The sequence below is a fragment of the Oncorhynchus mykiss genome, chromosome 5 (assembly GCF_057628025.1).
Source record: "Oncorhynchus mykiss isolate SJ-2025 chromosome 5, ASM5762802v1, whole genome shotgun sequence".
Lineage (NCBI taxonomy): Eukaryota > Metazoa > Chordata > Actinopteri > Salmoniformes > Salmonidae > Oncorhynchus > Oncorhynchus mykiss.
The window spans coordinates 27,894,540-27,919,773 of NC_143026.1; the positions used below are offsets into that span (position 1 = coordinate 27,894,540).

Here is a 25,234-nt window from a genome sequence, read left to right on the forward strand (position 1 = left end):
GACAGACGGGAGACTCTGGCAACTCAGGACAGACGGGAGACTCTGGCAGCTCAGGACAGACGGGAGACTCTAGTGGCTCAGGACAGACGGGAGACTCTAGTGGCTCAGGACAGACGGGAGACTCTGGCGGCTCAGGACAGACGGGAGACTCTGGCAACTCAGGACAGACGGGAGACTCTGGCGGCTCAGGACAGATGGGAGACTCTGGCGGCTCAGGACAGACGGGAGACTCTGGCGGCTCAGGACAGACGGGAGACTCTGGCGGCTCAGGACAGACGGGAGACTCTGGCGGCTCAGGACAGACGGGAGACTCTGGCGGCTCAGGACAGACGGGAGACTCTGGCGGCTCAGGACAGACGGGAGACTCTGGCGGCTCAGGACAGACGGGAGACTCTGGCGGCTCAGGACAGACGGGAGACTCTGGCGGCTCAGGCCAGACGGGAGACTGGCGCCTCAGGACAGACGGGAGACTCTGGTGGCTCAGGAAAGACGGGAGACTCTGGCGGCACTGGAGAGACTCTAGCAGCGCTGGACAGGCGGGAACACCTGTAGGCAGAAGACAGAGAGACAGCCTGGTGCGGGGGGCTGCCACCGGAGGGCTGGTGCATGGAGGTGTCACTGGATAGACCGGACCATGCAGGCGCACTGGAGCTCTTGAGCACCGAGCCTGCCCAACCTTACCTGGTTGAATGCTCCCTGTAGCCAGGCCAGTGTGGCGAGGTGGAATAGCCTGCACTGGGCTGTGCTGTCAAACCGGGGACACCATGTGTAAGAATGGTGCCATGTACGCCGGCCCGAGAAAACGCACTGGAGACCAGATGCATAGAGCCGGCTTCATGGCACCAGGCTTGATGCCCACTCTATGCACATGCACTGGGGAAACTCTGCGCTCCACCGCATAACACGGTGCCTGCCCGGTCCTTCTCTCTCTCCGGTAAGCGCGGGAAGTTGGCGCAGGTCTCCTACCTGGCTTCCCCGTGTGCCCCCAAAGAAATGTTTGGGGCTGCCTATCGGGCTTCCAGCCGCGCTGCGTTGCTGCCTCCTCATACCAGCGCCTCTCTGCCTTCGCTGCTTCCAGCTCTGCCTTGGGACGGCGATATTCCCCTGGCTGAGTCCAGGGTCCTTTGCCGTCCAGAATCTCCTCCCATGTCCAGGAGTCCTGTGTACTTTGCCACGCTGTTTGGTCCTTGGTTGGTGGGTGATTCTGTAACGGCAGAAACACCCACCGTCTGACTGCCCACCCCAACTCACACCCTGACCATACTAAATAAAGACAAAACAAAGGAAATAAAGGTCAGAACGTGACAGCCCAATTCTTATATTATTTTCCAATTGGTCTTCATCACATCAGATATTTTTCTAAACTGATCTGATTGGTCAAAGACCAATTAGTGGAAAAAAAGTGGAAAAAAACATCAGAACACCTGTGTAAACACAGCCAGTCCTTTATCGGCTTTGGTACAGTGGAAATTGTGTTCGGTGAATGGCCAGCTGGATAAGACTCTGCCGAAAGTGGTGTAGGGTTTCTTAACAACCAACTGTTTGGCCCTCTTGCAAAAGATTTGCTAGTACTGCACGTCTCATTTGTTGGTACTGCACGTGGTTGTAGTGGTAGCATTTTACACTTTTGTGGAAGGGACCAACCTTTGTTGGTAAAGGTATCACCCGAATGGGACCGGGTAGCATCTTGTTTAGGAACAATGAGGGGACATTGGGAGCTGCTTTTGAGAGGAATGATCAATCAACAAAGTGAATGGGCTGGGGGGCTCAATAAGGTGTGCAAAGTCTTATGAAGACAGTTCTTACACAGTTTGAATTTTTGTGTATGGAAATTGAGGTGCCATTTCTCCTCAATCACTCTCATACACAACTATATATTTACTGGCTAAGCACAACCAAAACCCCTTTCCTCATCTCAATGTACTGTCTGTAAACCTCCCCCAGCCCATTGACTTTAACAGATCATTCTTGTCAATAGAATTAGCAGGGGAATTTATCTTTGTATTGTGTTTTGAGAATCTGCAGAGAAGAATGTAGTTATGTCATTACTGTTGTAGTCTTAATTTTATACCTTTCAGTATCCCTTGCTCGTTGTTCTCCATAACCGCAAGCCATGTCGGCTCCCTCATGCTTGTATACCCAAAATCCCCCCCGCATTTGGGATATTTTTCAAGTTTTACAAAAAGAAAAGGTAAAAAGAGAAGAGGGGTAGACTACATTGATTACATGGCCTGGAAGGTACTCTGTGGTCCTCAGGCTATCTCTAACCACCTGAAACCCCATTACACAAACACTACCCAATTCATGTTTATACCATGCTGACTGTAAATTGCCCTGTCTTAGCCATCAGCTTGTAAATATTTTGGCCAACTTACCTTCACCTTGTTCAGAGCTAGGGATTGGAAGTGCATGATGGTGGAATCAGATTCTGTACCACCTACAACAACATACAGAACAATACACAATTGAATCACCACATGAATTGATTTGATCTCCATTAGATTGGCAAGCTAGGCATACCTATTACGGACATTTCAATATTGTCAGCTTGCTGTTAGCAAAGTAGCGTCACTAAATTGGCAGCAGGATTGCTACCCAGCTGAGACTGGTTGAGAACCAACTAACCAACCATAGACGATGTATACACATTCATCATTGCTGCCAGCATACAAAACACACAAACAGAGTGAGTTAGTTACAGCAACAAATATATTTTTGGTTCTATACAGGACTGTAACATTAGCTAGCTAAATTACCCAGCGAGTCCAACTAGGCTAGCAAGCTAGCTAACGTTAGGTTACCTCTAATTGAGAGTCTTGCGTTTCGTTGTGAAGGAAAAAATCTATGGTGTCGCCTCACTTCTCAGCTGTTGTCAAAATGGATTCCCCATCAGTTCAGCCTGAAAATCTATCTGATAATCTTCTTCTTCTTTGGTATAAAGGCATTTGCAACAATTATATGTGCATTCCGCTACTTACTGTACAGGTGGACAAAAAAGATCTGAAAATAAAAAAATGCGGGAAAAAAATATAAAAAAATACAAAATACATGTCATACATATCAAGTAACAAAATGTTAAACTACAGTGGCAAGAAAAAGTATGTCAACCCTTTGTATTTACATGGATTTCTGCATAAATTGGTCATAAAATTTGATCTGACCTTCATCTAAGTCACAACAATAGACAAACACAGTGTGCTTAAACTAATAACACACAAATTATTGTATTTTTCTTATCTATATTGAATAGCAGTAAAATAACAGTAGCGAGGCTATATACAGGGGTTACCGGTACAGAGTCAAAGTGCGGGGGCACCGGTTAGTCGAGGTAATTGAGGTCATATGTACATGTAGGTACAGTGGAGTTGAAGTGACTGTGCATATATAATAAACAGAGTGTAGCAGCAGCAGGGGGGTGGGGGGGGGGGGGAATGAAAATAGTCTGGGTAGCCATTTGATTAGCTGTTCAGGAGTCTTATGGCTTGGGCGTAGAAGCTGTTAAGTAGCCTTTTGTACCTAGACTTGGCTCTCAGGTACCGCTTGCCTTGCGATAGCAGAGAGAACAGTCTATGAGTAGGGTGGCTGGAGTCATTGACAAATGTTAGGGCCTTCCTCTGACACCGCCTGGTATAGAGGTCCTGGATGTCAGGAAGCTTGGCCCCAGTGATGTACTGGGCCATACCCACTACCCTCTGTAGCGCCTTACGGTCAGATGCCGAGCAGTTGCTGTACCAGGCATTGATGCAACCAGTCAAGATGCTCTCGATGGTGCCTCTGTAGAACATTTTGAGAATCTGAGGACACATGCAAATCCATTTCAATCTCCTGAGAGGAATATGCTTTGTCATGCCCTCTTCACGACTGTCTTAGTGTGTTTGGACAACGATAGTTTGTTGGTGATGTGCACACCAAGGAACTTGAAGCTCCTGCTCCACTACAGCCCCGTCAATGAGAATTGGGGCGTCCTCCTTATTCTGTAATCCACAATCATCTCCTTTGTCTTGATCACGTTGAGGGACAGGTTGTTATCCTGGCACCACATGGCCAGGTCTCTGACCTCCTCCCTATAGGCTGTCTCATCGTTGTCAGTGATCAGGCCTACCACTGTTGTGTCATTGGAAAACATAATGATGGTGTTGAAGTCATGCCTGGCCATGCAGTATTGCGTGAACATGGAGTACAGGAGGGGACTGAGCACACACTCTTGAGGGGCCCCCGTGATGAGGATCAGTGTAGCGGATGTGTTACCTCCCCTTACCACCTGGGGGCAGCCCATCAGGAAGTCCACGATCCAGTTGCAGAGGGATGTGTTTATTCCCAGGGTCCTTACCTTAGTGCTGAGCTTTGAGGGCGTTGGTGTTGAACGCTGAGCTGTAGTCAATGAATAGGATTCTCACATAGGTGTTCCTTTTGTCCAGGTGGGCAAGGGAAGGGTGGAGTGCAATAAAGATTGCATCATCTGTGGATCTGTTTGGGCGGTATGAAAATTGGAGTGGGTCTAGAGTTTCTGGGATAATGGTGTTGATGTGAGCCATGATCAGCCTTTCAAAGCACGTCATGGCTACAGACGTCAGTGCTACGAGTTGGAAGTAATTTAGGCTGGTTACCTTAGTTTTCTTGGGCACAGGAACACTAAGGTAACGTTGTTAAATGTTAATATAGTAATGACTATATGTTTTGGCAGAGCCAGGGTGAAATTCCCCTTTAAGACAATTTCAAGTTAGTACAGAATTTTTGTCATCATTTGTTATAAAGACTTGCTCCTTGGAATTATAATGGTCCACTACAGCAATGTGTCATACGCCGAGCCAGACCTATCCAAGGCCACACTGAGGCACTGAAATCAGTAGTTGAAATCAATGGTAATATACTGATGCTTGATTACAATGTAAGAGTTTCTCAAAGCCTTCATTCCATAGTGACAAAAGGTTCAGATGTCCACATTAAACTTTTAGAAAGTTACGTGGTTAAGCAGACGCTTTGTCCAATACTGTTACTAGGTGATTTGAGAGCCCAATGTAAAATGCATGCTCTGTCCATGACATCAATGCATGCTCTGTCCATGACTTCTCTGACTTTGGACTGCTATTGAAAGCTGTTTTTGTTATTAAGTATATTTCCGAAGGAAGATACAAAAAAATATCCTTTGATGGAACGTAACTACTTGTGTAGGCCTCACCCTGTGTATAGGCCTCACTCTGTGTGTAGGCCTCACTCAAGGGGCGGATCCCAGCAATCTCTCCTTCTTCCTAAAGTGTGGACTCATTCATTATTCCCGACAAATTTAAAAGCATTAGATTGGTGTTGGAATGGGCTAGAGGGTTTCCATTTACCAGTAATTTCCTTTCAAATCAATGAAGGGAAGTGAACAAGTGCACACTTTGGGAGAAAGGAGAGATATTGGAATGCAACCATTGAGGGATGCGACTGTAACACTCAGATGTGTAATTACATCAAGTCCCCCCCAAAAATAACACATTTGTAACACTGCAACAGGATGGACCTTCCTTTGGCAGTCCAAATGAAATTACACAAACCAAATTGCCTTTTCTGAACAGTGTTATTGTTTCTGGCGTTAGGAGTGGGATGGGACATCTGAGCCTGCATCTGTCCTCCATTACATGGGATATAAACAGGACTGTGCTATAATGGACACACACACACACACACACACAGAGCGAGAGAGACACTCCCAGCTCCCTCTGCCATCACATTCACATCCAGCGCCCGTCCAAGGAGGATTTAACTTGGGGATAAAGAGAAGTAGCCATCTGTCCCAGCACCTGCCAAAGCAGATGGACTCATCTCCTGGACATAAATGTCCTCCTTTATTCAAAGAAAAAAGACAAAACATGGAGTAATTGAAATTGATACAGAGGATGTAGTCTTGTTAGAACTCATTAAGAGCCCCATGCTGAACAAGTGATCTCCTTTCAGTGTTATCCATTCCACCCCAACCTAATGCTACGCTAAAACACAAATAAATAAGAGGATTTGGCAGCGACACAATCTAATTTAAGAGAGCGTTGGGAAACAAAGAGTCTCAGCAGCTGTTACTGGGCTGGATTCCCTCTCCAGTTCCACAGACGTTTAATCACAGGTCAACTCTGATGAGCACCACAAAAAAATTGGATTAACAGCTTTTTTTAATCCACAAATGGTGCCTTTTTACCATGGCTGTGTACTTTTTGTACTTTTTGCAATGAATAACATAAACTGCTGTTTCAAGTGCACATAAGGAATATGTGAGGAACATAAAATACTCTTTGGGTCATAGAGTGAGAAGTTCCAGCTGGAGCACTATAAAAGTAGCTCTTTGCCTTTTGTTGACATAATCAGGGAAGAAGTCTTTAATGTTTACAGTCAGAGGAACCATTAACCAAGGTTATTTTTACATTAGGAGAGAAAGCCTTCAAATGCCACACACTTTCAGTTTAAGAGGCCTGTTAAACTCAGCCAAACTTGTACACAAACACAGTGCACACACACGATGGGAGGACATTATGACTTCAATAAACACTCCAAACCACACGTAAAGCTTTTTTTGTGTGTGGACCTAACTCATTTAAAAAAACTCTAGTGAATAATTTCACAGTCTGCCCTCACGTAATTTATTTCACCTGGAGCAAGAATAATTGATTTCAGATACAGAAGGATAAATCACAAGGGTCCAATATCTCCAGTTTTGGGATTGTTGTTATACAAACAATCGAAAATAGCCCATCCCAAGTGTACCTTCCATTGAACGATCCATCAGAATTCTGTAGACATTCAGCATTAAGCAGCAATTTGAGTCTATCATGACAACTAGAAACTTTAGAGGAGACAGCACACAATGTGCACATTTGATTTCAGCCTGCAGGATGTACGTATCAATACATGGGCTCCAAGCAAGACACGACAAGCAGTAGTGCATCAAAGACATACAAAGATGTGCACGCACACACAAACACACACACAAAGACACACACAAACAGAATCCCGGTTCCAAGTAAAGTGGGGGCTGAGCCTGTGGAAGAGTAGGAGGCAGAGACATAATAACCCAATCAAGGGCAAACATTTTTTTGCTGCATATTGGGGGGGTTGGGATCAATAGGTTCCAGGACAAATCCCCTTCTAGGGGGGCTCCAGTGGCATGCCCCCCCAGGATTATTTTATGTAGAAGGACTATGTGAAACTCAGTCCTGAGGTGCCTTCAGTTCGATTGAACTTTTGATAGATCGCATAATGGAATGTACTGAACTACACATTTCCCCAAAACATTCAACGTTCTTGAACAGACTTTGAGGTAGCCTACGTTTGCTCCGTTTGACGTATTTAAGGGTTAGAGTGCATTTTGAAGCCACAACCCAACCCTTCCCCGTTTTCAACAGTTCATTCAGAACAGCACTGTTTCCGTTTAATTGAACGTTGCTCTTGATTTCCAACAACTATGAGACAGCCTACAGTGAGGGCCCTCGGAGTGTGGTGTGAGGAAAACAACCTCTCACTCAACGTCAACAAAACAAATATGATCGTGGACTTCAGCAGAGGGAGCACCTCCCTATCCACATCAAATGGACAGCTGTGGAGAAAGTGGAACATTTTAAGTTCCTCGGCATACATATCACAGACAAACTGAAATGGTCCACCCACACAGACAGTGTGGTGAAGAAGGCGCAGCAGCGCCTCTTCAACCTCAGGAGGTTGAATAAATTCGGCTTGTCACCCAAAATCCTGACAAACGTTTACAGATGCACAATCGAGAGCATACTGTCGGGCTGTATCACAGCCTGGAACGGCAACTGCACCGCCCTCAACCGCAAGGCTCTCCAGAGGGTGGTGCGATCTGCACAACGCATCACTGGGGAAAAACAACCTGCCCTCCATGACACCTACAACTGCAGATATCACAGGAATGCCAAAAAGATCATCGAGGACATCAACCACCCGAGCCACTGCCTATTCACACCGCTAACGTCCAGAAGGCGAGGTCAGTACAGGTGCATCAAAGCTAGGACCGAGAGACAGAAGCAGTTTTTCAATCTCAAGGCCATCAGACTGCTAAACAGCAATCACTAACTCAGAGAGGCTGCTGCCTACATTGAGAACCTATCACTGGCCATTTTAAAAAAAAGATCACTCGTCACTTAATACAATGCCACTCTAAATAATGTAACTTTAATAATGTTTACATGTCTTACATTACTCATATCACATGTATATACTGTATTTTATACCATCTATCGCACCTTGCCTATTCCGCTCGGCCATCGGCCTTCCTTATACTTATATGTACGTATCCTCATTTACCCCTTTAGATTTGTGTGTATTAGATAGTTGTTGGGGAATTGTTAGATTACTTGATAGATATTACTGCACTGTCGGAACTAGAAGCACAAGCATTTCACTACACTTGCATTAACATCTGCTAACCATGTGTATGTGACAAATAACATTTTAATTGATTTTCCTACTCCAAAATGTATGAAATCAAATGATGGTGACACCATTAAAATATAATTTTCTCCTCCAAAAATGAGCCTAACATAATATTGGTCCATATAATTAAATAAATAGGCTGAAGCATGGGGTTGCCCGTCTGTATTTGTGCTAGTCATTAGCTAGATCAGTGCTTCCCAACCTTTCTTTTCATCATGGCGGAACATCAGCCCCTACCTTACTGTACAAACACCAGTTCCTGGTTTCCCTTCCATATTGAAATCAAAAAGTATAAACTAGAAATAAATCAGCTTACTGCTGTGCAATGTTACATGCATCTCTATCAATGAAGATATAAAGGTGGCTATGGAAGAATTCTGGTGATTATTAGATTGTGTAAACATAAGTGTTTTCACCCCCCCAAATTTGGCTTTCAAATTTGTTTTCTAAACATAAATAAGTAGGATAGGTTACTGTTGGTGGTCAGAGTCTCTGAGAAAGGCATGCTGCTTCTGACTGGGGAGAGAAACAGGATTGCTTAAGCCTACTGCCTGAGGTTCAGCAAAACAACCCTTCTCTAATAATTATGTAGCCTACTAGAAACCAGTTGTTTCAAAGTATAATACTACCAAAGTTGTCTTTGGACTAATGTAACCGTTATCAATTATCACTCGTTTTGAGAAATACCGCTTTAGAATTTGTATTTGTGCTTATGAATTAGCATGTTAAATGTGGCTGTACTTCTTTATTTGTTAGAAGTTAACTCACGGAAATAAGGGTTTATTAAGAAGATAGAGGAAAGAGAGAGGAGCTATTGGTCCATTCTCCTTACAAACCTTTTTTTCCTTTAACAAACCACAGCCTCTGAAGACCGGGCCAAATCATAAGCATAATTGGCGGCGGAGGCGATCCAATCATAAAATGAGGAATTAAGTAGTACTGTGTAGTGTAAATCCACAGAAAGCCAGTAGCTACGATGGGAAAATAATTTCAAATCCATCAAATTCATCATAGTATGACATTGAGGGTGTCATATTGGCCTGTCTCAAGTTACGTGCCAGGACGCAGGTCTCCCCCTGCTGCTTGCAGCTGTGGCTTTCTACTGGCAGCTATTGGCCTAATTGGGAATCAGTGACAAAGAGAGAGGTGACTTGAGAATGGTGCCGAAGGAGATGGCTGCTGTTTTACGATCCTGTAACCAATTGTGCATGTTTTTTCGCGTTATTTTATACCTAATATTTCTGCCACCGTGTCTTACACTTTGACCGAAAAGAGCTTCTAGATATTAGGACAGCGATTACTCACCCCATACTGGAGGAATACTTTTTCTTCAAGGATTTACTTCAGACACCCGACAAGGCCCTCTTCCCGTTCATTCAAAGGAGAAAGAGGCAGAGGTATCGTGGACGAAGCTCCTAATAGCCAATGTACAATCAATGGATAATAAAATAGGCAAACTACGATCACGTATATCCTAACAACGGGACATTAAAAATTGCAATATCTTATGTTTCACTGAGTCGTGGCTGAACGATGGCATGAATAAAATACAGCTGGTACAGCTAACTTCTCTAGGGTAGGGGGCAGCATTCGGAATTTTGGATGAAAAGCATGCCCAAATTAAACGGCCTGCTACTCGGGCCCAGAAGATATGATATGCATATAACTGGTAGATTTGGATAGTAAACACAAAAAACAAACATAGTGTCTGTGAGTATAACAGAACTGATTTAGCAGGCGAAAACCTGAGAAAAGTAGTTTTTTTTGTTGGTTTGGTAGTTTTCTATTCAATGCCATTACAGTATCCATTGACTTAGGACTAAGACCAGTCTGAACGAGTGGACTCTACAGTGTCGCAGAGCAGTCTCACGAGCAAGTGCATTTCTTGTTTACCTTTTATATTGACAACTTTATTGTCCGGCTGAAATATTATAGATCATTTAGGCTAAAAGGTTTGAATATAAACATCGTTTGACATGTTTCTATGAACTTTACGGATACAATTTGGATTTTTTTTGTCTGATTGTTTTGACTGCGTTTGAGCCTGTGGTTTACTGAAGAAAACACGCTAACAAAACGGAGGTTTTTGGACATAAAGAGACTTCATCAAACAAAAGGAACATTTATTGAGTAAATGAATGTCTTCTGATTGCCACCATATGAAGATCATCAAAGGTAAGGGATTAATTTTATCTCTATTTCTGAGTTTTGTAATGCTTCTGCTTGGCTGGTTACTGTTTGTAATAATTTGTCAAGTGGGCTATGTTCCGGGCTAGGTATGTTCTTGGCTAGGTATGCTTTCGCCAAAAAGCATTTTATAAATATGACACTGTGGTTGGTTTAACAAGAAGTTCATCTTTAAACCTATGTAAAATATGTTTTGTTTTCTGAATTTTTATAATATGCATTTCTGTATTTGGCGCTCTGCAGTCTCACTGGATGTTGGCCAGATGGGACGCTAGCGTCCCACGTCCCCTAAAGAGGTTTTAAGCTTATTCTGCAGGATAGAACAGTGGCCTCTCATAAGACAAGGGGTGGCGGTCTATGTACACTGCTCAAAAAAATAAAGGGAACACAAACAAAACAATGTAACTCCAAGTCAATCACAATTCTGTGAAATCAAACTGTCCACTTAGGAAGCAACACTGATTGACAATAAATTTCACATGCTGTTGTGCAAATGGAATAGACAACAGGTGGAAATTATAGGCAATTAGCAAGACACCCCCAATAAAGGAGTGGTTCTGCAGGTGGGGCCCACAGACCACTTCTCAGTTCCTATGCTTCCTGGCTGATGTTTTGGTCACTTTTGAATGCTGGCGGTGCTTTCACTCTAGTGGTAGCATGAGACGGAGTCTACAACCCACACAAGTGGCTCAGGTAGTGCAGCTCATCCAGGATGGCAGATTAATGCGAGCTGTGGCAAGAAGGTTTGCTGTGTCTGTCAGCGTAGTGTCCAGAGCATGGAGGCGCTTCCAGGAGACAGGCCAGTACATCAGGAGACGTGGAAGAGGCCGTAGGAGGGCAACAACCCAGCAGCAGGACCGCTACCTAGATTGGCAAATTCGCCACTGGCACCCTGTGCTCTTCACAGATGATAGCAGGTTCACACTGAGCACGTGACAGACGTGACAGAGTCTGGAGACGCCATGGAGAACGTTCTGCTGCCTGCAACATCCTCCAGCATAACCGGTTTGGCGGTGGGTCAGTCATGGTGTGGGGTGGCATTTCTTTGGGGGGCCGCACAGCCCTCCATGTGCTTGCCAGAGGTAGCCTGACTGCCATTAGGTACCGAGATGAGATCCTCAGACCCCTTGTGAGACCATATGCTGGTGCGGTTGGCCCTGGGTTTCTCCTGGGTTCCTCCTAATGCAAGACAATGCTAGACCTCATGTGGCTGGAGTGTGTCAGCAGTTCCTGCATGAGGAAGGCATTGATGCTATGGACTGGCCCGCACGTTCCCCAGACCTGAATCCAATTGAGCACATCTGGGACATCATGTCTCGCTCCATCCACAAACGCCACGTTGCACCACAGACTGTCCAGGAGTTGGCGGATGCTTTAGTCCAGGTCTGGGAGGAGATCCCTCAGGAGACCATCCGCCACCTCATCAGGAGCATGCCCAGGCGTTGTAGGGAGGTCATACAGGCATGTGGAGGCCACACACACTACTGAGCCTCATTTTGACTTGTTTTAAGGACATTACATCAAAGTTGGATCAGCCTGTAGTGTGGTTTTCCACTTTAATTTTGAGTGTGACTCCAAATCCAGACCTCCATGGGTTGAGAAATTTGATTTCCATTGATCATTTTTGTGTGATTTAGTTGTCAGCACATTCAAATATGTAAAGAAAAAAGTATTTAATAAGAATATTTTATTCATTCAGATTTAGGATGTGTTATTTTAGCGTTCCCTTTATTTTTTTGAGCAGTGTATATTTGTAAACAACAGCTGGTACACGAAATCTAAGGAAGTCTTGAGGTTTTTCTCATTTGAGGTAGAGTATCTCACCATAAGCTGTAGACCACACTATTTACCAGGAGAGTTTTCATCTATATTTTTCAAAGCTGTCTATATACCACCACAGACTGATGCTGGCACTAAGACCTCACTCAATGAGCTGTATACGGCCATAAGCAAACAGGAAAACACTCATCCATAGAAAGTGCTCCAAGTGGCAGGGGAATTTAATGGAGGGAAACTCAAATCCGTTTTACCTCATTTATGTTAAATGTTAAATGTGCAACCAGAGGGAAAACAACTCCACCTTTACTCCCTCACCCTCAATTTGGCAAATTTTACCATAATTATATACTTGTGAGTCCTGCTTACAAGCTTCCTGCTTTAGCACCAGTGACTCGATCAATAAGATAGTGATCGGATGAAGCAGATCCTACATAAGCTACAGGACTGTTTTTCTAGCACAGACTGGAATATGTTCTGGGATTCTTCCAATGGCATTTGAGGAGTACAACACATCAGTCACTGGCTTCATCAGTAAGAGCAACGTTGTCCCCACAGTGACTGTACGTACATACCCCAACCAGAAGCCATGGATTACAGGCAACATCCACACTGAGCTAAAGGGTAGAGCTGCCATTTCAAGGAGCAGGACTCTAACCTGGAAGCTTAGAAGAAATTCCGCTATGTTCTCAACAAACTATCAAACAGGCAAAGCGTCAATACAGGATTAAGATTGAATCCTACTACACCGGCTCTGATGCTCGTCGGATGTGACAGGGCTTGCAGACTATTACAGACTACAAAGGGAAGAACAGACGAGAGCTGCCCAGTGAAAGTGTAAGCCTACCAGACAAGCTAAATTACTTCTATGTTCGCTTCAAGGCAAGTAATACTGAAGCAAGCATGAGAGCATCAGCTGTTCCGGTTGACTGTGTGATCACGCTCTACATAGCCGATGTCAGCAAGACCTTTGAACAGGTCAACATTCACAAGGTCACAGGGCCAGATGGATTACCAGGACGTTTACTCTGAGCATGCGCTGACCAACTGGCAAGTGTCTTCATTGACATTTTTAACCTGTCCCTGACTGAGTCTGTAATGCCTACATGCTTCAAGAAGACCACCATAGCCCCTGTGCCCAAGAAAACTAAGGTAACCTGCCTAAATGACTACCGACCCGTAGCACTCACATCTGTAGCCATGAAGTGCTTTGAAAGGCTGGTCATGGTTCACATCAACACCATTATCCCAGACAATCTAGACCCACTCCAGTTTGCATACTGCCCCAACAGATCCACAGATGATTCAATCTCTATTGTATTCCACACTGCCCTTTCCCACCTGGAAAAAAGGAAAACCTATGTGAGAATGCTATTCATTGACTCCAGCTCAGCGTAGCCACCTGGACCACCCCCAGGTGGTAAGGGTAGGTAAAAACACACCCTCCATCCTCAACACGGGGGCCCCTCAGGGGTGCGTGCTCAGTCCCTTCCTGTACTTCCTGTTCACTCATTTCTGCATGGCCAGGTACGACTCCAACACCATCATCAATTTTGACGATGACACAACCTTGCTAGGCCTTATCCCCAACAACGATGAGACAGTCTATAGTGAGGAGGTCAAAGATCTGGCCGTGTGGTGCCAGGACAACAACCTCTCCCTCAACGTGATCAAGACAAATGAGATGATTGTGGACTACAGGAAAAGGAGGGCTGAGCACGCCCCCATTCTCATCGACGGGGCTGCAGTGGAGCAGGTAGAGAGCTTCATGTTCCTTGGTGTCCAGATCAACAAACTTTTGTTGTGTCTGTGACTATCATTAAATGTGAAGACTTATTGATATCAAATCAGTTCTCTAGGTTTGGTTAATATGTGATTAAACCAATCATGTAAACATTATTTAACTGGGAAGTCGGGGCATCACGGAACATTTTGATTACAAAGTTACAATTTTCCTAATGTAACTCTTCAATTAGTCTTCTATTTATTAATTATTAATTGTTATCTCATTAGTCTCATTCCAAACGTCGTACAGTTTCCATAATGAATCACCAATTTACAAATATGCTTAATTATTTATTTACTAATGTCACAACTCCGACCGAAGGTGGCTCCCCTTCCCGTTTGGGTGGCGCTCGGCGGTCGTCGTCGCCGGCCTACTAGCTGCCACTGATTATTTCCTCCCCCTCCTTATGTGTTTATTGAGTGCACCTGTTTTGAGTTGGATATAATTAGTGAGGCTTTATTAGTCAGCCGGCCCGCCTGGTTCCTTGTGCGGGATTAATTATTGTGACCTTCCTGTTTTGTGTAAACTTGTGTGCACGTCTATGGGTTACGTGTTTTCCCATTTTGTGGGTTTTGCTGGACAGTTTAAGTCCCCCTGTTTGGGGCGTTTGTTGTATTATACGCCCTGTGTTTTCGTGGAGTTGGCTTATGTTCGCCGTTTTTTGTGCATTAAAGTAGCACTCCCCTGAACTCTCTGCTTCCTGCGCCTGACTTCTCACCCATCACACTCAGAACGTTACAACTAACTAAATAATCACACAGAATTACACAACAAACAAACAGTAGATATTGGTCACTAACAATAATAGAAAAGTTCCCAGTGGGCTAAGCCGTTATGACAGCTTGGTAGTCAAAGGAAAGTGGTGGGGACTGAGAGACTGGGAAAGACAAAAGGGATTCACTACACACAGTCTATAATTATATTCATTGAAATGCTAATCCTTTGCACATGAATGGCCGCTCATTCGGGAATAATTGCAATGGGACCTGTGTGTCATTGTTGTCTTCTCTGTAGGAATCCTCGATCGTCCTGTAGGGTTCATCAGAGTCTCTGGTTAACTTTCCCAGAAGTCACAATGTCTTTCGTGGTTGTAGGTGGTTAGAATGGATATTTCAGAGTACCATTCGGAAAAGTTCTCATGAATAGAGGCTTCGGCGGTTGTCGGTATTCTCGTTCTAGGTTTCGGTAATTTCTAGCTGCAGACTAGTAATTTGTGTTGTCTAGAATTTGCTCCTTCTGTAGTGATCGTTAGTCTCTGACTTCTTATTTGAGACGTCTGGCTTACTGTGGGTCTCTTTGTCAAGTTTTAGTTTAAACCACTTCACACACCAGCGTCACCCGGCATATTTTGGTCTTAGAAATTCAACCATTAGCAACCTTAGCTTAGGCCGTGGTTTGCGTGGTCTGGTGTGAATTGCGTCACGGGGGCTCTTAAACATGGGTAGAAAAGGGGCTGCCTAATCATGTTTGTGCCCACCTGGGCGTGGCCATTGATTTGGTTAATTTTGTATGAAAACCCATACTCTAATTTGAAGGTCAGTATCACATTACATATTTTCACATAGTTTCATGTTTAATCACATACGTGTCACAATATTTAAATGTAAATCTGACAGCTGGGAAATTGAGACTTTAAGAGAAACAGTTGTGTGTTGCCTGTCCTTCATGAGATCACCAAATGAAACACACTCGTCATAACTGCCACTTAAGTGTCCACGGACCATTACCTCATTCTCAAAAATATAAATATTGTTTAGTTCTCCCATTTTGGGGATTAGGAGTTTTGAACAAAATCAGTTATTTGATTTGGTAGACTCTCTCAATACTGCATGGCAGTTTCTACCAGGTATTTATAACCTGTTGTAAAGTCATAAAACTGTGGCGAGAGAGGGGGGGACTATGATCCTCCCCCAGGGCACGTCATGACACTATCATGGTCCAAACACACTAAGACAGTTGTGAAGAGGGCACAAGAAAGCCTATTCCCTCTCAGGAGACTCAAAAGTTTTGGCATGGGTCCTCAGATCCTCAAAAGGTTATACAGCTGCACCATGCCTGGTACGGCAACTGCTCAGTCTCCGACCGCAAGGCACTACAGAGGGTAATGCGTACGGCCCAGTACATCACTGGGGCCAAGCTTCCTGCCATCCAGGACCTCTATACAATGCTGTGTCAGAGGAAGGCCCTAAAAATTGTCAAAGACTCCAGCCACCCTAGTCATAGACTGTTCTCTCTGCTACCGCATGGCAAGTGGTAGCGCCAAGCCTAGGTCCAAAAGACTTCTTAACAGCTTCTACCCCCAAGCCATTAGACTCGTGAACAGCTAATCAAATGGCTACCCAGAACTATCTTTTACGCTGATGCTACTCTCTGTTTATTATCTATGCATAGTCACTTTAACTCTACCTACATGTACATATTACCTTAATTACCTCGACTAACCGGTGCCTTCGCACATTGACTCTGTACCGGTACTCCCTGTATATAGCATCGCTATAGTTATTTTACTGCTGCTATTTAATTATTATTTTTTATATATTTTCTTAAATTCTTATCAAATTTTACATTTTTCTTAACTTCTTAAAGCATTGTTGGTAAAGGGTTTGTAAGTAAGCATTGTACTGCCAGGCCTGTACCAATTGTATTCGGTGCATATGAGAAATACAATTTGATTTGATTTTGGAGTGATGCTAGCCATTTCTCTGCTGTTTTCTCCAACCACACAGTGCCTAGCTACACTGTCAGTATTACTCAATATGCTCACTGTGCCAAATGTAAATGCTAATAGGTTAAACATAATAAATAAGGCATTTCTAACCCGGCCTCTTAACGGACTAAGAACAGGGGTCTCTCCTGCTTGCCCACGCAGCCTCTGAATATTGCCCTCTACATGACCCTGTCTTAATTAGCCTAGCCATTAGCGCGCTTCGCTCAACCAACAGACCATTTACAACCATCAAACGCAGCGAATAAAGCCTGCAGATGAGCAAAGGGGAAGAGGTTATTCATTATGTTTGATTAGTCAATGAAGAAAAAATCTCAAGGCAACTGTGTGGCCAACATGCAGAACAGAACAGAGCAGGGGGGGAAAGGATCATTGAATAGCAACCTTGACTCAGGGGTTAGACAGAACATAGTAAATATAAATCTGGTACACGCCAATTAGTACGATGTGTTACGTTTTGTGTGGTACGTATTCATTTGTGGATGTCATCATCCATTTTGTATGATATGTTTTGAATTGCAATTCGTACAATATGTTATGATTTTTCTAAATATATATGATGTTCTGAAATCCAATTTGCTGTGGCTAATGTAAGCTACAGAGCTTTCAGAAAGTATTTAAACACCTTTATTTTTTCAACATTTTGTTGTGTTACAGCTTGAATTTAAAATATATTAATTTGACATTTTGTGTCACTGATCTACACACAATACCTCATAATGTCAAAGTGGAATATTGATGTAGAACATTTTTTTAATTAAGAAAATGTTTTAAGATGAAACGTTTTGAGTCATTAAGAATTCAACCCTTTTGTTATGGCAAGCCTAAATACGTTTAGGAGTAAAAATGTGCTTAACAAATTGCATAACAAGTTGCATTGACTCATTCTGTGTTAAATAATAGTGGTTAAAATGATTTCTATTTGAATTCCCCATCTCTGTACCCCACACATACAGTTATGTAAGGTCCATCAATCAAGTAGTTTACTTTAGTTTTTGCATCAAGTAACCTTCTGTGTTATGTAACCACTGTCTTATGTAACCATACCAAACTTAACATATTATATTAATTTGAGTGTCTTGGATTTGCATTTACGTCTAGTCTATGAGACCGGGTTGTGAATAAACCTGCTGAAAGATGAGGTGTGGTGGAAGGAAACAGAACCACTAGCAGCTACATGTGAGGAATCATTTGTTCCTAGATAATGAGTTTACTTGTTTTCCCTTCGCTTTGTGTTTTCATAGTTTTTGTAGTGTTGCTCATTTCATTTGCAGCATGATTATGAAGTGTAATCGACCTGATGATTATATTAATGATGCAAAATAATCTAAAGTAGAAGTAGTTGGAGGATCTTTGATAGGGAAAACGTATTCATCCTATAATATGCATTCTGATCTCAAATACAAAATGAAATAGAGTAATTATCCTCAATTAAACCCACAGGTTTATACTATTCACTCCTGAAACACTTACTGAATAGTTTTGGTCTATTTCTTTGGCACTATCAAGTTTCAGAAATTCTTATCATACCTGTAGCAAATCACCATTGACGTACACTACCGTTCAAACGTTTGGTGTCACTTCAAAATGTCCTTGTTTTTGAAAGAAAAGCACATTTTTTGTCCATTTAAAATAACATGAAATTGATCAGAAACACAGTGTAGACATTGTTAATGTTGTAAATGACTATTGTAGCTGGAAACGGCAGATTTTTTATGGGAATATCTACATAGGCGTACAGACGCCCATTATCAGCAACCATCACTCCTGAAGTTTATCATTCTAAAAGGTTAATTGATCATTAGAAAATCCTTTTGCAAGTACGTTAAGAAGGCCAGCATCCCGGATTTGCCTTTTCACTGTTGATGTTGAGACTGGTGTTTTGCGGGTACTATTTAATGAAGCTACCAGTTGAGGACTTGTGAGGCGTCTGTTTCTCAAACTTGACACTCTAATATACTTGTTCTCTTGCGCAGTTGTGCATCGGGGCCTTCCACTCCTCTTTCTATTCTGGTAATAGCGCGTTTGCGCTGTTCTGTGAAGGGAGTAGTACACAGCGTTGTACGAGATCTTCAGTTTCTTGGCAATTTCTCAAATGGAATAGCCTTCATTTCTCAGAACAAGTATAGACTGAGGAGTTTCAGGAGAAAGGTCTTTGTTTCTGGCCATTTTGAGCCTGTTATCGAACCCAGAAATGCTGATGCTCCAGATATACTCAACTAGTCTAAAGAAGGCCAGCTGTATTGCTTCTGTAATCAGCACAACAGTTTTCAGCTGTGCTAACAACATTGAAAAAGGGTTTTCTAATGATCAATCAGCCTTTTAAAATGCTAAACTTGGATTAGCTAACACAACGTGCCATTGGAACACAGGTGTGATGGTTGCTGATAATGGGCCTCTCTGTACGCCAATGTAGATATTCAATTAAAAATCTGCCTTTTCCAGCTATAATGGTCATTTACAACATTACCAATGTCTACACTGTATTTATGATCAATTTGATGTTATTTTAATGGACAAAAAATTTGCTTTTCATTCATTCACAAGGACATTTCGAAATGACCCCAAACATTTGAACGGTTGTGTACATTAAATCTGATGTAGTAAATATGTGAGGGAGAAGCGACAGAGATGATAGCCGCAGCAGAATTATGCTCCACTTGAGAGAAGATGCAGGGGCATTGGCCTCACTCAAGGACATAGCCTGGGTGTCTGTCATTTGCATGTCCTACTTTGCTCTGCTTTGTGCTGTGTGTCATGACTCCATGGCAACGACCATAGTAAATCAAAAGCGTATTAGCCGATGGCTGAGAAGGCGGTGAATATGGCTCAGAGAGAAAAAAAGAAGCAATTTCACAATCCCTCCATTACAGAAGAGAAAAGGGGCGCTAATGCAGGAGGCGTGGGAACAGAGAGGCTCAGACAAACCCAGCAGAACAAGAAAAGAAAGAATGAAAGAAAATAACAATAAAAAAATATAACTACAACAAGGTCCTAAGTAATGGAATCCATTACCCGTGCTGCATTGGGTTACATGCCATTGTTGGAGTGTTGAGTAATTGATAGAGAACTTGCTTTCAGGGTTATTCTGTGAGGGGGTGGGCGGGTGGCTTGGGGTGCCGATATGGGCATCTGGAGCCGGCCCTGGCCCTCACAGAGCTGAAGCATTGACAGTGATGAAGTGATTCCATGAAGCAGCATATGGAATTAGATTCATCTTAATTACTGGCCAAGAGGATTCAGTGGCTATTTCTAGAGTAGGGGTAGGAAACCAGATTCAGCCACTGGCCGATTTTTGTCTGAGTGGATGGTCAAGCGGGCGGAACATAATTATATATTATAATTTGTATGTTGCAAATTGACCACAACTATGCCCAAAAAGAGATCGTATTTGAAAATAACAATCACTTAATATCTTGATTACATTGAGACACAATTGTATGTCTCTTGTTCCATTAATTAGATCATTACTCAACATACAGTGCATTCAGAAAGTATTCAGACCCTTTCCTTTTGACATTTTGTTACGTTACAGCCTTATTGTAACGTCTGCGTGAAACTCACATTCCCTGACACTTAGAACGCAGCCCACTTTGCAGCTCACTCTCCAGATCCCAATTATCGAAATTCGAATCACTTGTTCACACACCTGCATGACATCATCCCACACTATTCAGTTCAGTTCCTTGCACCCCATCACTGTCAGGTATTGTTTGTTTTGAGACACACTTTTCGGAGCTTTTTCCCTTCCTTCTCTCCTCCCGTGTATGACAGTTCTTGCCTGCCTCACTCACTCACAACACCTTTTACCTGTTCCCTGCCTGTACTGTTGGACCTACCGTGTATGACCTTCTGCCTGCCCCTGGACCCAGCTAACTGCCTCCTCCTATGGTCCCTTTCGTTAAACACCTGCTCCACTGCGCTTGATACCAGCTCTCTGTCTAACCCATGTAATGGGTTAGGACTTAGATTGCAGTTCCTATGGCTTCCACTAGATGTCAACAGTCTTTAGACATTGTTTCAAGCTTGTTTTCTGAAAAATTACGAAGAATGAGACAATTTTGTAAGTGGACTGTAGAATGAAGCAGAGCTGGTTTGCGTGCATGACCGATTGCGCGCCCTTCGTTGTTTTTCCTTTCATTTGAATACTCTATTGTCCGGATTAAATATGATCGATTATTTAGACAATAGACCACCTGAGGATTAATTATAAACATCATTTGCCAAGTTTCGACGAACTTTCCCGGTACTATTAGGATGGATTCGTCTGCATGTTGTGACCGCCATTGAGCCAGTGGATTACTGAATAAAACGCGCCAACAAAACTGAGTTATTGGGAAATAAAGAGTGACTTTTTCGAACAAAACAAACATTTATTGTGTAACAGGGACTCTTGTGACTGCAACCAGATGAAGATCATCAAAGGTAAGTGATTAATTTTATCGCTATTTCTGACTTTCGTGACTCCTCTACTTGGCTTGAAAATGTTTGTATGCTTTTGTAAGCGGGGCGCTGTCCTCAGATAATTGCACTATATGCTTTAGCCATAAAGCCTTTGAAATCTGACACAGCGGCTGAAGTAACAAGACGTTCATCTTTAGGCCGATGTATAACACTTGTATCTTTTCTGAATGTTTATTCTGAATATTTCTGTATTTTGAATTTGGCGCTCTGCAATTTCACCGGATGAAGTCGAGGTGGGTCGCTAGCGGAACGCCTGCGCCAGAGAGGTTAACGGACCTAAACCAATACATCCAGATGTCCATATCCATTGACAACCTACTGGTGGACCGCAGCCCAATACAGTCGCCCATTGCCTGCGAGTCTTCCAGGCCCTTCTCTCATCCATCATGGACCAATAGCCCTGAACCCATGTGTAACAGTATAACTTTAGACCGTCCCCTCGCCCATACCCGGGCCCAAACCACGAAGGATCATTACCCATCGGTCCACAAAAGCCACAGCCCTTGCAGAGCAAGGGGAACCACTACTTCAATGTCTCAGAGCAAGTGACGTCACCGATTGAAACGCTATTTAGCGCACCACCGCTAAGTAGCTAGCCGTTTCACATCCGTTAGACATGCAAATGTGGAGAGAGTAACCACCTACTCACTAGCTGTCAGATTCGTCCCCCACGAGGGGGTGACCACAACCCGTCCACTTCACACTATCCTCATCCCACCTGGACAAAAGGAACACCTATGTGAGAATTCTGTTAATTGGCTACAGCTCAAAGTTCAACACCAAGGCTCATCACCAAGTTAAGAACCCTGGAACTAAACACCTCTCTCTGCAACTGGATCCTGGACTTCCTGACAGACCACCCACAGGTGCTAAGGGTAGGCAACACCAGATATGCCACACTGATCCTCAACACTGGGTCCCTCAGAGGTGCGTGCTAAGTCCCCTCCTGTACACCCTGGTCACGCACATCTGCATGGCCAAGCACGACTCCAACACCATCATTACGTTTGCTGACGACACAACAGTGATAGGCCTGATCACCGACAATGATGAGACAGCCTATAGGGAGGAGTTCAGAGACCCAGCAGTGTGGTGCCAAGACAACCTCTCCCTCATTGTGAGAAAGACAAAGGAGCAGATTGTGAACTGCAGGAAAAGGAGGGGTGATTGGCTCAGTGTTCTGTCACTCATGGGGACACTACGTCACCACAAAGTGCAAGGGTCGAGCTAGAAAATTCTAGCCCCTTGGGTGCTGCCATAGAGTTACATTAGAAGTGCCTGTACAAGAAGGCTCAAGGTAATTGGCCACAGATAAAATGATGTCAAATCATGTTATATCTACAGTAGCTTTGATTGGACTTATCATGTCATCATACTTTCAAAATCTTAGCTAACAGTCATCTTCATGAATAATGTCGACAATCTACTAGCAAATCATTTTTAATCCTTGTCATATGAAGAGAAACAATGAAGAAAAATTATTGATAAAATGCATCGGTGCTCATTGGCAATTGGACATAAACATTACGCATCACCCTAGTAATTTGATCTATTTAACCCTCTTAATTTTGCCTACTGTTCTGACTTGGTTTAGAGAATTATAATCATTGAATATTGTAAGAGCTTACATTGTTTGCTTATATGCCCCATTTATTTATCCTACGGTTCTGACTTGGTGTACAGGGAGAACACTGTAGGAATGGCCCATGTTCTGAATTCTGTCGCGGTACATTTCAAAAGTGCTAAACAAATAGTTATATGGACTACGACGTCCTAGCTCGCTCAATAATGTCTTAATCGAAATTACAGATGGCCTCTTATCCGCTTGTCGTCCCCTTATGCCATAGTTTGTACATCTCAATTGTCATTAGAATCCACATTTGTTTTAAGCAAGTCAGCCATATCAACTATGTTTTTTTAAAGGCAATAAATGAGGCTGAATTAACTGTTACGCTGCCAGACAAGGCTGACAAGATGGGTCTGCTGTTGAGACAGCTTTATGTAGGCCCTAACTGTTTGTGGGCACCGTTTGTCACCGTTAAGGTATTGTTTAGTGTCGTGTTGTGTAGTGGTTTATCTGGAATGCATCCTCACTTATTTATTTTTTTGCCCCACCAATATTTACATCCTAAAATCGCCACTGCATACTGATGCAGGTAATGGAAGAATTATGGATCTTTGGTCCATCCAAAACATCCCAGGCACTTTGTAAATCTTGCACAAACCTTACAACAACACACTGGATCAAAACTTTTGAATCCTTTTTATTTAGCATACAAATAAACCTATGGGGATTTGTAATTAAAACTTTTCTTTATTAATTATCATTGCAAGGGTCTGAGGGGAATAGGCATTGGGATCATTATGCAGTAATTGCTCACAGTTTAAGGTCTATTTCACAGTTGAGCGGCCCAGTGAACCCGGCATTGCTGAAGCTGTGGCTTCATTGTTTACAACTGGGGTGTCAAGCCTGGTGCCGGGAGGGATTTGGAAAGGGTCAGTGACGACGCTCATTACTGGGTCCAGCTCAGGGTCCATTCACTAGGAGAGATTATTTACAAAGAGCCTGAACTATTTAACTCAACATGTTGGGTTCAGTCAATACAAAGACTGCTGTTCATGGCCTGTGAGAAAATACATGACCTCATTGGGCTGTGTGACTAACCATTATAGATACTGTACTTTGCCTGAGGAGAGCAATATGAATATCAACATTGTTAATTCAAATACATTTTGTGGAGCGGAGAAAATCTCTTGCTTTTGATCTCTTCCAAATGAGCTGGGATGAGTAGAGAGCAGTGGATAGTACAAGTGATAAAGTGAAAAGAAGTCACGACCACTAGCAAAAGGTCATTATCAATTAGGGATCATTTGATATGTCTTGCGTAAACGATTCTCTCTCAGGCAAAGTGTAATTGGATTGAGTATTAATAGATGAAACAGGATCCGTCACATTAACTCCTGTGGACAGACATACTGCACTGCTTGAGACACACCGCGTTACTGGCCCGGTAGGACTCTGAAAGACACTGAGACACACCACGCTACTGGCCCGGTAGGAGTCTGAAAGACACTGAGACACAGCACGCTACTGGCCCGGTAGGACTCTGAAAGACACTGAGATACCATGCTACTGGCCCGGTAGGACTCTGACAACAATACTCCACTGGATGAGCAAACATAATAGAGTGGGTGGCTGCCTGAAGTGAAAAGAATGTGTCTGTGTCCCAAATGGCACCCTATTCCCTATATAGTGCACTACTTTTGACCAGAGCCTCTATGTCTCAATTAAAGAGAGGATAATATGTATTTTCGGAGAGATGGGTACAATAACAGAGTAAGAGAATCAAGAATCTTGCCTCCAATACAGTCACAGTTTATGGTATAAGCCCCAAGGTTCTAAGGTGTGATCCCATTGTAGTCAGAGAAAGCTCAAGTGAATAGTTTTGTACTGTACATTACACACCAGTAAAGGTTCAGAATTCATGTTCCATACCAAAGATAGCACAGTGTTAACTTCTAGGTTACTGGGGGGCAGTATTGAGTAGCTTGGATGAATAAGGTGCCCAGAGTAAACTGCCTGCTACTCAGCCATAAAAAATAGAATATGCATATAATTAGAATATTTGGATAGAAAACACTTTGAAGTTTCTAAAACTGTTTGAATGATGTCTGTGAGTAAAACAGAACTCATATGACAGGCAAAAACCTGCGAAAAATCCAACCAGGAAGTGGGAAAGTTGAGGTTTGTAGGTTTTCAACTCATAGCCTATCGAAGATACAGTGGGATATTGGTTATTTTGCACTTCCTTTTTCCACTAGATGTCTACAGTCTTTCAAACTTTGTTTGATGCTTCTACTGTGAAGGGGGGCCG

The 25,234-nt window shown here is 43.2% G+C and overlaps 1 long non-coding RNA gene across 1 annotated transcript in view; it reads right to left on the bottom strand.

Annotated features, from left to right (window-relative positions):
- Positions 1–25,234, bottom strand: part of LOC149983225 (uncharacterized) — a 288,192-nt gene that overhangs the window by 179,690 nt on the left and 83,268 nt on the right. The gene's annotated exons all lie outside the window — the stretch shown is intronic.